Source organism: Galeopterus variegatus, unplaced genomic scaffold, assembly GCF_000696425.1.
Source record: "Galeopterus variegatus unplaced genomic scaffold, G_variegatus-3.0.2 Scaffold754, whole genome shotgun sequence".
Taxonomy (NCBI): Eukaryota; Metazoa; Chordata; class Mammalia; order Dermoptera; family Cynocephalidae; genus Galeopterus; species Galeopterus variegatus.
In genome coordinates this window covers 41,000-55,084 of record NW_007726865.1, presented here as the reverse complement: position 1 = coordinate 55,084, position 14,085 = coordinate 41,000, and the positions used below count along the sequence as shown (strand labels likewise).

Here is a 14,085-nt window from a genome sequence, read left to right as displayed (position 1 = left end):
TCAACCCGGCAGTCAGGGGTCCTCGTAATGCGGGGGTCCATCCATGCCGCTCCTCCTGAGACCCTTCAGAGCCTCCCCGGGGGACTGGAGGGACTGGAGTCCAGAGGTCATCCCGGGGCTTCCGCCGACCCGTCTCTCTTCAGTCTCGACGCAGGTGGCCTCCTCTTCACCTCCCGGGCCCCAGCTCACCAGCTTCTCCCAAACCTCTGGCTGCTGCTGCTGCACAAGCCTTTCCTCGCACTGGGGCGGTCCTCTCCAGATTCGTTCTCTCTCTCCGTCCTTTCTATAACTAAGAAAACACACACTGTAAGGTGGTGAATGGCACACAGTAGACACCTGCCTGTCATTTGGCCACAGTTGCTTCATTTTGAGAGGCTTCCCCATCCCAGGTAAAGCAGAGACGCCTGTGCCAGCGCCTGCCCCTCTCCTCCCAGATCTGCTCAGGGCAGCCCCCGTCCTCCTCCCTGAATGCCCCCTCCTCAGAGAGGCTTCTCTGACACCCACAGAAACCCCTGCCTGCCCTGATTTCCCAGCCTGTCACTCCCACCATGGGACTCCCTTGATGCACAGTCGTGCATGTGTCTCCCCCATCAGGACACCAGCTCCTGGAGGGCAGCCCATGTCATGATCCCTGGAATAGCAGGACTGCCCAGTGCTCTGTGCATGGGGAACGTCAGTAGACACCAGCTCGCCGGACGACTGAGTGCAACCCACACGCCTGCCCTAACCCTCACCCACACACCGGCTGCTGTTTTACAGAGCTGGGAGAAGCACAAGTGGAGGATGCCTGGGATTAGCTGGGGCTGCACCTAATCCACGCCCGAAGGGGGTCAGCTGTGCAGGGTGCTGGGATATTTAGTCTGAGCCTCCAAGTCCTCCTAAAGCTGGTAACAGAGGAAGAGACTCTCTCCTGGCACACGTGCTGCAATGTCACTGTGTCCCACACTGGCTTCAGGCCACCATGGAGGGTCCCTGCGGTGAGGGCTGCAGTCCCCCTCCTGCTGGGAGGGGAAGACCCATCTGTAGGAGCAATTCCTGTATGCTTCCGGGATTCAGCATCACAGGCAGGCCCTCGAGTGGCTGCTNCTTTAAATATGAGCAATTACTGTTATTGTTGTTGTCATTGATTTTGACTAGTGTCTTTTTCCACTATAGTTTTATGTTAGTTAATATTTTTTCCTAAAAGAATAATTGATTAGGTTTGTCTCTGGCTTTCTTACTAATGTTCCATATAGTTTTTGATAAGATTTCATCTGATTATGTTGGGTTTTCTAGATAGAACATAACATTTGTAAATAGTGACAATTTTATCAGTTCCTTTTTAATTTTAATACTTATTTCATTGCACCATCCAGTACTTCTAGAATAATGTTAAATAATTAACAGTGATATCTGGTGCCCTTTTCTTATTTCTGATAAGCTTGGATTTCTATTTACAAATCCAGTGGCAGGATTCCCATGCTCTTTCCTTTGAATCTTCAGAAGCATTTGACGCTCTTGACCTCTTCTCTTTCTCTTTTCTCTCTTTCTTTTCCTTCCTTGTTACCTGCTGCTGTTATTACTTGTATGTTGAAAAAGGAGGTGGCTATATGCCCTTGCTTGTGATGGAAGGGCATTTATTTTATTTTGTTTTCTGGCAGCTGGCCGGTGTAGGGATTGAACCCTCGACCTTGGCATTTCCAGCACTGCGTTCTAACCAGCTGGGCTAATTGTTCAGCCCTGTTTTTAATCTTCTGTTTTGTGTATGGCAGTATTCTAGGAGCTGTGTGAAAATATAAATACAGCCACACAGGACTCTCCCCTGAAGGAGCTTACAGCCCGGTGTTGGGTGTAAAGCAGGTGCACAGCTAACTCCAGGTCAGAGCAATATGTGCAGACTGCCCAAGGAAGTGCCTCACCATTGTGCAGAGAAAGGGAACGTCCATGTTTCTTTTAAGAAATATTGATATTCCTTAAGGGGCTCTTATTTTGGAGCTTTTACACTAAATTATTGTACTAACAGGGATGCTTTAGTGGGTTATCAATAGGCTGAGCCAAATTCACTGGAACTCACGTCTGCTCTAAGACCTGAGTGACCTCTGAGGAAAAGGATGTGTGTGCACGTGCTTTCTCAATTTTGGTAGCTTCCTAGGAAATTCGCCAATCCTGATTTGATTTGCACTTATTCCCTAGGGTCTCTTCATAGCGTGTAATTTACAGTCCAGAAATAGACACATGAAAAGTAGCATCTGTTATAGTTATATTAAAATAGCAAATAGAAGACTCCTAAGGATGTGGCCGTACTTCAAGGTCATCATTATGAACAATGATCATTGTGTAATAGAGAATTTCCCTTTATAAAATAAGCCTCAGATATAGATAAATGGGTATTTGGAGGAAATTTCAAAGGGGAGAAAGTCAGCCTGATTGCCTTTGTGTATTGAAAGTGTCACTTCTTTAGATTGTCTTACTAAATAAGTTTATATTCTGAATCCCAAGTAATACAGTTATTAGAGAAACTTTAGAAAATACACAAATGCATAAAAAGAATCTTCTGTTTCAATTAATGATCATCAATTGAATGCAGGTGATGAATTTTGTTTCTACCACGGACTACATTAAAATAAGAGGAAGGTTATTTTCTTTTAAGTGCATAAACCCACATAACAGAGAAAACAAGAGAGGAGACAACAGCCACAATATTGTGGAAGTGGAAAGCAGATGGTTGTGTTGTAACAGATTTAGTGGATGTGAGGAACAAGCCTGTTTATGTGATAGAATCCCAGGAATTGGTGGCAACAGATGTCTCTGGAAGTTGGAGTGAAAGGATGTTGAAGTCATTTGTATTGATTGAAAGTTGCTTGAGAAAGAGTTACATCTTTGAGTGCCCTCCCAATCCCTGGTGGACGCTTAGAGGTACTCAACCACTGGAGCCAACGAAGAGAGAGTCTCTGTATTAAGGGACTGCTGTAGCTTGGATGCCCCTCCCCCCAGCCTCATTGAAGCTAAATCCCCAGTGCAACTGTTGAGTGTGGGAAATCCTATTATGGTCATTGAAAATGGAGGCCTTGAAGAAGTCATTAGATTGTAGGACCATGCCTAGTGAATGGATTAATAATGGTGGTCAGGGGCGTGGTTCTGAGGGCTTTAAAAGAAGAGCACGTGAGAAGTTCTCTCTCTTTGCTCTACCATTTTTGGCTATGTGAGAACCTTGCGTCACTGTGGTCACTAAGAAGGCCCTCACCATGAGTGTTTCCTGGACTTTGGACTTCCCAGCCTCTTAAACTGTAAGCAATAAATTTTGTTTTCTTTATAAATCACCCGGTTCCCTGTATTTTGTTATAAGCAACAGAAACGGACTAATACAGGGGCCACTGAGTGAATAAATGATGTCCTCATGCTTCATGTCCCTCTTCTCCCTGCTTGGCCTGCAATACATTGGCAGAAAGGCCCCCCGTTCTCCAGACATGGGGCTGGGGAGATTCTCTAGGGAGGTTGTGACCAGCCCAGGGACTTCTCTATGGAAATGGAGCAATCAGCCCATCCTGTGGTGAAGGCACAACAGACAGGCCTCCCCAGGCCCGTGGCCTCCACTCTGGTTTCCCTGTAGTGGTTGCTCCCCACTTTTAGATATGAGCAGTTAAGGATATTTGAAGAAAGCCCATATCATGAAAGAGCCCAAAACAAACAAGAAGGTGATTTAAAAGAAATACTTAGTGTGGAGAGAAAAACTTCAAGAAAGTCATCATTCATATCTTCAGAGAGATAAGGAAAGATGTTGCAACCCTGAAATAAGAACAGGATGCTAGTAAGAAAAGGGATATTCAGAAAACAAAGTGTTTTTGTAAATTGAGGACATGATAGCAAAATGCAAAATTCCATAGTAGAACCAGAAGGCAGAATTGAAGAAACTTATAAGAAATAGAGCAAAAAGCTGAAACATGGGAGAGAATGAGGTCAGAAAATTAGGACTGGTCTAGGAGGTCCATTATCCAAATAACAGGAAAGCTAGGGGGAGAACAGATAAAATGGAGGAGGGGAACCCAGCAACAAAATTATTTAAAACATTTTCCCAGAGGTCATTGGCAGACGCTTATGGATTGAAAGGACCACTGAGTTCCCAGCACAGTAAATCAAGATACATCCACACCAAGGCATCATCATTGTTAAACTTTAGACACCGAGGGAGGAAAAACCAAACAAACCAAAAGACAAACAGGTCAAAATCAAACAACATGGAATTTGAATATTAGACTTCTCAACAGCAACATTGGATGCTAAAAGTCAGGAGCATCTCCTTGAGAATTCTGAGGGAAAGTTGCAACCCACCTAGAATTTCTTACCCAGTCAAACTTTCACCCAAATGTGTGCGTAGAATAGTCATTTTCTGATACTAAATGTCATGGAAAATTTACTTCCCAGGAAGCCACTAGATGTGACTTACCAAAATGAAGAAGTAAACCAAGAAAAAAGATGTGGGACCCAGGAAACAGGCGATCCAACAAAGGAGAAAGGCCAAAGGAATGCTCGGAGTGCTGTGGGGTGAGATCACAGGCAGAGTGGGCAGGCGGTCCAGGTGTGAGCAGTGAGAAGGTTCCAGGAGAGCTTTCTCCAGGAAGATGAGATTGATACAGCGCATGGTATGTCTGGCTTCTTGACAGGAGAGTCAGGCAGTTGGTAGGTAGTTTTGGATTGAATTAGTTATGAGTATATAGAAAACTGATGTGGAAAAAACAAAAGATGCTTATTCACTCCAGAAAAAAACAAAATGTTGTGCAGGAAAAGAAAATCAAATTAGTATATGTAGTTCAGCTCTGAATGATATTTACATCATTACAATAATAGAAACAGTATTGATCCAACCAAAATTACTGTGTAACTATATTTGAGGATGTGGGGTGATGGGAAAGGTTTATGTGTGTGGGATGGGGTGTGTGTGTGTGATTCTGACAGGAGGAAAGGGTCAAATCATTCTCTGTAGGGAAGGTTGATATATAATACCAAAAATTGAAAGGTAGCATATAGTCATGCCACTTAGCTCTATGGTGTTAGTGAGATAGTCAGCTAAGAGTTCAGCAGGAAATTGGGACAGGGGACTGATAGATTTTATAACAAATCTTTTATAACTATTTAACTCTTTATGTCCATGTATGATTTTGATAAGAGCTAAAATAGGAGCAACTGCTCCTGTCATCTTGTTACACTTTTTATGCATGTACACACACATTTTTCTGAGTGTTTGCTTTGGATCATATCTTGTGCTGGACCCTAGGAACAGTGCAGATGACACAAAGCGTGATTCTGTCCCATGAAAACATTCTCTGAAACTCTGAAAAATGAAGTAGGTGTTGGTATCCGAGGCTCAGAATGGGCAAATAAGTTGCCTGAAGTCTTACAGCAATTTGGTAAAAGAACTGGGACTTGAATTTTGGTCTCCCTAATTTCAAATCCATATCCCAGACTGTGATCGATTGAAACATTGTTCCAGGTGGTCTGGTATCTGCAGTAAACAAGATCAAGTGTATTTTTTGGGGGGTAGCTGATATAATAATCATCCTCAGAGAACCTTGGCATTGGGAGGTGTGTTAGTCCGTTTTGTGTTGCTTTAACAGAATACCTAACCTTGGGTAATTTATAAAGGACAGAGGTTTATTTGGCTTATGATTCTGGGACAGCTCCATCTGGTGTGGGCCTCAGGCTGCTTCTACTCATGGCGGAAAACAGCAGCCAGTGGTGGTTACAAGCAGATCACATGGGGAAAGGAAGCGAGCGAGCGAGAGAGAGAGAGAGAGAGAGAGAGAGAGAGAGAGGAGAGACAGGAGAGATAGGAGGTGCCAAGGTCTTTTAAACAACCAGCTCATGGGAACTAATAGAGTGAGATCTCACTCAGGACCCCCCCCCCCAGGGAGATCATTAATCCTTTCATGAGGGAGCCACCCCCATGACTCAGCTTCCAACACTGCCACATTGGAGATCAGATTTCCATGAGTTTTGCCAGGGACAACACATCCAAACTCTATCAGGAGGTGTCATTTTCTTTGAAAAATATAGTGGGGGGTGGAGTGAGGGAAGTCAACAAGCACAGGCTATTATTTTAATTTCCTGTATGAGGGAGATCTTAGCAGAGTGAGTACCCAAATTCACTAGCACATTCCACACCCAGTTAAGTAAGAATTCATCTGGCATTTACTGAGTACCCCCTGAATCACGCCCTTAGAGCATCAGAAGCGAAGGGACACGAGTGAGCATGTTTGTGTTTTGCACTGTAGAGGTATGCTAAAGATTAGAATCATGCGATTAGAGTGACTGCATATTTACCTACCCATCTGTTGTTTAATTGATGTTTTCCACCATGGTAGCTTAATTCTTAGAAGGTTGAGTGTATTCTAAAAATTAAATTTTATTTCATAAACTTAGAAATTCGATTGTCAGTTTCATGTCACTCTGTAATTTGAGAGTTTATAATTGTCAAATATATACAAAAAAGTGTCCTATTTTACATTTGAAATCATATCTTTGAGGCATAATCTTAAAGATTCGATGGGAGAGGAGTTGGGGAGAGGTTGGTCCAAAGCTAAAAATTTCAGTTAGAAGGAATAAGTTCAAGAAATCTGTTGTAAGACATGACTATAGTTAATAAACTATATATTGTGTTCTTGAAAATTGCTGAGAGTAGATTTTAAGTATTCTGTTCTCACAAAAATGACTACATGGGTAATGCATATGTTAGACTACATGAGTAATGCATATGTTAATCAGCTTGATTTAGCCATTTTACAATGTATGAATATATCAAAACATTACATGGGTAATGCATATGTTAATCAGCTTGATTTAGCCATTTTACAATGTATGAATATATCAAAACATCATGTCGCACACAATGAATATATACAATTTTATCTGTCAATTTAAGAAAAATAAAATTTTAAAAAGAATTGATTGTGGTTCATTATCATATTTGAAATGTAGTTTGGAAATACCCTAGCATTATAAATATTTTCTAGTAAATTGTTTCAGAAGTTATGTATATTTGTGTATATGTATGTATACATAAGTGGACATGCATATGTATATATGTGTATACAAATACATCCACAGATACCTATACGTGCATCATATACAGATAATTCTAAAGTATTCCATTGTATATAATTTATTAAGGAAGGGGGCCGTTTAGTTTGTTTCCAGTTTTTTGTTGCAGCAAATGCCTTTACACATAAAATTTGTATGATTGGATGATTATATCAGTATCATAAGTTCCTATAAATGTAATTCTGGATCAAAACATATATGCATTCTAAATTTTAATAGATATTTATTGACTAAAAGACTGGACCAGTTTACATTAGGCAGCTGTTATGTGTCAGTTTCCCCACTCCCAGTGCTGGCAAAGCAAGTAGATGTTCAACTAAAATCTTAGCAGATGTCATTTTCCTAAATGGGAAGCATGTTATTCGTTGTCTCAGAAAGTGGTATTGTCTCATGTATTCTTCTGTGTTTATTTACTTAATAGAATTGTGAAGTTGTTTGGAGACAAGGAAGAAGTAGTCTTTGTGTTCTTGAGGTATCATCCTTCTGTGATTATTGAAATTAATAATAATTTAAAGCTTTATTTTTATTTATTAGACATCATATACAAACTTTTTGTTTATAAAACAGTCTAGCATTAATTTATTGATTTTGATTGAACACATTTGTTTCTGTGAAATTTTACATTAATAGATTCTGCCATAGAAATAAAATTATGGTAGACTTCGTGGAGAAATTGCAGAGTTAACAAGCTTGAGCATGAAGATATTTTTGAAATTTCTACATTTTCTTATCATAAAATTTTTTGTTTTTACTGTGTCTTGCTGGACTGTAAAAAGACTTTTTCAGCCTTCTGTGTAGGAACGTCAGTAACATGATTGATTTATTCTTTTTGCTTAAAGGAGGAAGACAATGGTCCTATAGTGCCCTTGGATGAAAAATGGAGACTTTGGAGCTGCAGCTTCAGTTTATCCTCAAAGCCTGCGTTGTCTGTCTTCATCTGACCCAGCTCTGATGGACATCTGTGACAGTTCCCTGTACACATGCTGTAATGAAATATTAGAAATGGCTGTGCATTCAAAAGAAACCCCAAATTATATATCCACATCACTGCTGCTAGTGTTCATATTTTTGCACATACTGTTTATTGCTTATGTGTAGAAGGAATGAAACTAATTTTCAGAGTTGTTATTAATATGAATATATATCATGTATTAATATCGAGACAAGAAAAATACATTCCCACTGTAAGTGGTTCTTCATTTCCTGTCTCCAACCGAAAATTCGCTCGTTCGGAGACTAGTGTAATTCTTGACAGTAAAACAAGGGTTTTGATCAACAACAGCATAGAGCTTCAAAATGAAGTGGTTCTTCATTTCCTGTCTCCAACCGAAAATTCGCTCGTTCGGAGACTTAGTGTAATTCTTGACAGTAAAACAAGGGTTTTGATCAACAACAGCATAGAGCTTCAAAATGCAATGTGAAAGGTTAGTAAAAATCCCATCTCATGTTATTTTTCAGTACTCATACCACAATTAGTGTCAGGCTGGCTTGTCATGGAAAACATTTTGGGAGTTCATTCAACACATAATACATTATATATTACTTTCTTAGTTAAAGGACTCAATTGAATATATGAATCTAATTGTATTTATTTGACAGATTTGAAGCTGTGGTTCTTAGGAATTTGAGAAAGGTCTAAGAAATAAATAGGATAAAAAGAAGGTGGGTACAATGAACCAGGAATAGCTTTATTTTCCACAAATAGAAATGTAAATTTAATAGAATCCTATATTAATTTAGCATTGTACGCTTTGTAAGACTTTACAGTATTTTATTGTATGAATTTCACTTCTTCATTGTGTTAAGATATTTCTTTCAAAGATGACCAACAATATCCTTAACTAATTTTTAGTGCTACTAGCAAATTTAAGCACATACTTAGCTGCAGGTAGATGTGATAGAATGAGATAATTTATGTAAAGCAGTAGACTTCCTGGCACAAAGTACTTAATAAATGTTTTTAGTTGTTGTTATGATTGTTGTTGTGAAACTAATGGCTTCAGTAACATAGTCCCAATTTGGAAGGATTTTGTGGTGCACGATATCTAAATTAAGAAATAGGAATAATACAGGTAGAATAAATACGTGTTCAGACGTTTTCGATAGGTTGAACAGAGGCTGTAAAAGTGGAAGTATTAAATACAAATAAAAATTGCACCAGATATCCCTGAAAATGGAAGCATAGAAGGTTCATCATGGAGTCTTGGGTAGAGAGAAAGGACTAGATCTGGAGCAGAGTGAGGAAAAGCAGAGGCTTATAAAGAGCTGGTGGCCCAGCCCACATTAGGGCAGCATCAGGCAGAGCCTCTGAAGGTGGAGAGAGGCCCTGGATTCTTCCTTTTTGTAGTTTCTAGTATTCAACAACAAGGAAGTGGCAAAGCCCAGTTACAAAAACTGTGACAAGCATGTACGTCTTACAGACTAGTATTGTTAACACGTACACGCCAAACATCGGCTGCAGGTATAGCTTCATTTGTAGTTAACATCAAAAGACTAGATCTAAAGCCTTTCGTGAGTGACAGACCAGTCACATGGCATTCCCAGTGCTCCTTTGGTAGCGCCTGTGTTCAGGCCCTGGAACAAAACAGTGCACAGGTACCCAGCCTCTCCACCCCTGCCACAGTTGTACTGGACTTAACTTCTGATGCTTCTTGCAGTCTGGTACCATCTCTCCCTGAAATATACAGAATAAACAAACATAACAAACACTAATTCAAGTGGCTTTCAGGGTTGTATCTAGTTTCCCATATTTCACTATCAAAAATGTGTTTTCTATTTTTTTTATTGAATTTTTTTTATATTGAATACTGTATATTTTCTGAGTCAAAAGACTGAAGTGAAATACTTGGTTCAGATCATGGTGTCTGTTGGTGAGATTGTGTGGAGGCTTAATATTTTTTAATAAGGAAAACCCTTTCATTCCACAATTAGGTATCCCAAAGTCAGAATATGGATGCTGTTTATTGTGATGCTTTTGTAGGAATGAATTTGAAAGGGTAATTTGCCAGTCAACAAAAGTACAAATAACTGATCTCAAATCTATCCTGTTCTGATGGTGGGATGAGAAAGAAAAATAAAAGCTGTGTGATGGACCCTGAAATTGGGGAAGGAGCCTCCCAAAGCAAAAGGTGGGGGGAGTTATCTAAGGATAATTGACAACTTTCACAGACCTCGAAATTTAATTTAGGATGCATTTTGTTTATGAAACAATGAAAAAAAAAAGCAACAAACTGAGGGGGTTTTTCATAATAGCTTACAAACATAAGTGCCTCTATAGACCTCGAAATTTAATTTAGGATGCATTTTGTTTATGAAACAATGAAAAAAAAAAAGCAACAAACTGAGGGGGTTTTTCATAATAGCTTACAAACATAAGTGCCTCTAATTCATGGTAGCTAATGCACCTGATGATGTGTAAAGTTATATTGTTCTCAGAAGTTTTGTCAATTAAGATAATTAGAAAATTTGAATCTTCCTTTTTTTTTTGTTGGTTAGTCTAGCTAAAGGTTTGTCAATTTTGCTGACCATCTCAAAGAANTTATTGCTTATGTGTAGAAGGAATGAAACTAATTTTCAGAGTTGTTATTAATATGAATATATATCATGTATTAATATCGAGACAAGAAAAATACATTCCCACTGTAAGTGGTTCTTCATTTCCTGTCTCCAACCGAAAATTCGCTCGTTCGGAGACTTAGTGTAATTCTTGACAGTAAAACAAGGGTTTTGATCAACAACAGCATAGAGCTTCAAAATGCAATGTGAAAGGTTAGTAAAAATCCCATCTCATGTTATTTTTCAGTACTCATACCACAATTAGTGTCAGGCTGGCTTGTCATGGAAAACATTTTGGGAGTTCATTCAACACATAATACATTATATATTACTTTCTTAGTTAAAGGACTCAATTGAATATATGAATCTAATTGTATTTATTTGACAGATTTGAAGCTGTGGTTCTTAGGAATTTGAGAAAGGTCTAAGAAATAAATAGGATAAAAAGAAGGTGGGTACAATGAACCAGGAATAGCTTTATTTTCCACAAATAGAAATGTAAATTTAATAGAATCCTATATTAATTTAGCATTGTACGCTTTGTAAGACTTTACAGTATTTTATTGTATGAATTTCACTTCTTCATTGTGTTAAGATATTTCTTTCAAAGATGACCAACAATATCCTTAACTAATTTTTAGTGCTACTAGCAAATTTAAGCACATACTTAGCTGCAGGTAGATGTGATAGAATGAGATAATTTATGTAAAGCAGTAGACTTCCTGGCACAAAGTACTTAATAAATGTTTTTAGTTGTTGTTATGATTGTTGTTGTGAAACTAATGGCTTCAGTAACATAGTCCCAATTTGGAAGGATTTTGTGGTGCACGATATCTAAATTAAGAAATAGGAATAATACAGGTAGAATAAATACGTGTTCAGACGTTTTCGATAGGTTGAACAGAGGCTGTAAAAGTGGAAGTATTAAATACAAATAAAAATTGCACCAGATATCCCTGAAAATGGAAGCATAGAAGGTTCATCATGGAGTCTTGGGTAGAGAGAAAGGACTAGATCTGGAGCAGAGTGAGGAAAAGCAGAGGCTTATAAAGAGCTGGTGGCCCAGCCCACATTAGGGCAGCATCAGGCAGAGCCTCTGAAGGTGGAGAGAGGCCCTGGATTCTTCCTTTTTGTAGTTTCTAGTATTCAACAACAAGGAAGTGGCAAAGCCCAGTTACAAAAACTGTGACAAGCATGTACATCTTACAGACTAGTATTGTTAACACGTACACGCCAAACATCGGCTGCAGGTATAGCTTCATTTGTAGTTAACATCAAAAGACTAGATCTAAAGCCTTTCGTGAGTGACAGACCAGTCACATGGCATTCCCAGTGCTCCTTTGGTAGCGCCTGTGTTCAGGCCCTGGAACAAAACAGTGCACAGGTACCCAGCCTCTCCACCCCTGCCACAGTTGTACTGGACTTAACTTCTGATGATTCTTGCAGTCCGGTACCATCTCTCCCTGAAATATACAGAATAAACAAACATAACAAACACTAATTCAAGTGGCTTTCAGGGTTGTATCTAGTTTCCCATATTTCACTATCAAAAATGTGTTTTCTATTTTTTTTATTGAATTTTTTTTATATTGAATACTGTATATTTTCTGAGTCAAAAGACTGAAGTGAAATACTTGGTTCAGATCATGGTGTCTGTTGGTGAGATTGTGTGGAGGCTTAATATTTTTTAATAAGGAAAACCCTTTCATTCCACAATTAGGTATCCCAAAGTCAGAATATGGATGCTGTTTATTGTGATGCTTTTGTAGGAATGAATTTGAAAGGGTAATTTGCCAGTCAACAAAAGTACAAATAACTGATCTCAAATCTATCCTGTTCTGATGGTGGGATGAGAAAGAAAAATAAAAGCTGTGTGATGGACCCTGAAATTGGGGAAGGAGCCTCCCAAAGCAAAAGGTGGGGGGAGTTATCTAAGGATAATTGACAACTTTCATAGACCTCGAAATTTAATTTAGGATGCATTTTGTTTATGAAACAATGAAAAAAAAAAAGCAACAAACTGAGGGGGTTTTTCATAATAGCTTACAAACATAAGTGCCTCTAATTCATGGTAGCTAATGCACCTGATGATGTGTAAAGTAATATTGTTCTCAGAAGTTTTGTCAATTAAGATAATTTGAAAATTTGAATCTTCCTTTTTTTTTTTTTTGTTGGTTAGTCTAGCTAAAGGTTTGTCAATTTTGCTGACCATCTCAAAGAACCAAGTTTGTTTTTATCGGTTTTCTTTATTGTGTTTCTATTCTCTTATTTCATTAATTTGTGCTCTAATCTTTATTATTTCATTCCTTCTGCTTGCTTTGCATTTAGCTCATGCTTTTTCCAGTATCTTAAGGTGGAAGATTAGGTTATTGATTTGATATTTCCTTTTTTAACAAAAGCATTTACGGTTATAAATTTTCCTCTAAGTACTGTTGTAGCTGCATCTCGTAAGTTTTGGTATGCTGTTTTCATTCTTATTCATCTCAAAGTATTTTCTCGTTTGCCTTGTGATTTCTTCTTGACCTAATGGTTATTTAGGAGTGTATTGTTTAATTTCCACATATTTATGAATTACCATGTTTCTGTTATTGATTTATAATTTTCCTCTGTTTGTGGTCAGAGAATATACTTTTTATGATTTGAATTCTTTTAAATTTATTGAGGCTATTTTATGGCCTCACATATGGTTTATCCTGGAGAATGTTCCATGAGCACTTAGGAAGAACATACATTGTGCTGCTGTTGGGTGATATGCTCTTTGTCTGTTAGGCTTAGTTGGCTTATAGTGTTGCTCAAGTCTTCTATTTCCTTGTTGATCTTCTGTTTTTTCTCTATTATCCAAAGTAGGGCATTGAAGTCTCTGACTATTATTTTTGAATTATCTCTTTCTCCCTTCAGTTCTGTCTTTTTTTTCTTCATGTGTGTTGGGGCTCTGTAGTTAGGTGTATATATGTTTATAATTGTTATATCTTTCTGATGGAATTATCCTTTTATCATTATGGGATGTCCCTCTTTATCTTTAATAATGTCTTGGCTTCAGTATATACTTTGTCAGATATTAGTATAGCCACCCACTTTCTTATGGTTGCTGTTTGCAGGATATATCTTTTTCTATCCTTTTACTTTGAACATATTTATAATTTTTAATCTAAAGTGTGTCTCCTGTAGACAGTTTGTAGTTATATCTTGTTTTTTTTTAATTGAGCCAGTCAGTCTATTGATTGGATTATTTAAGTCATTCACATTTAATATTATTGTTGGCATAGTTGGATTTATGTCTGCCCATTTTATTTTTCATTTTATAGATGTCTGTGTTTTTTTGTTCTTTCTCTCTTCTTTCCCTATTGCTTTCTTTTGCATTTAGTGGATATTTTCTAATATAATATTTTGGTTGTTTTAAGGATTTCATTTTTTTTTTTTTTTTTTTTTTTTTTTTTTTTTTTTTTTTTTTTTTTT

General features: G+C 38.1%; 1 protein-coding gene across 1 annotated transcript in view; it reads left to right on the top strand.

Moving 5' to 3' along the window:
- Window positions 1-8,274, top strand: part of CA8 (carbonic anhydrase VIII) — a 146,050-nt gene extending 137,776 nt beyond the window's left edge. The window contains exon 7 of the mRNA XM_008572127.1: window positions 7,914-8,274. The gene's annotated coding sequence lies outside the window, so the exon portion shown is untranslated. The remainder of the gene's footprint in view (window positions 1-7,913) is intronic.
- Window positions 8,275-14,085: the final 5,811 nt, after the last annotated feature.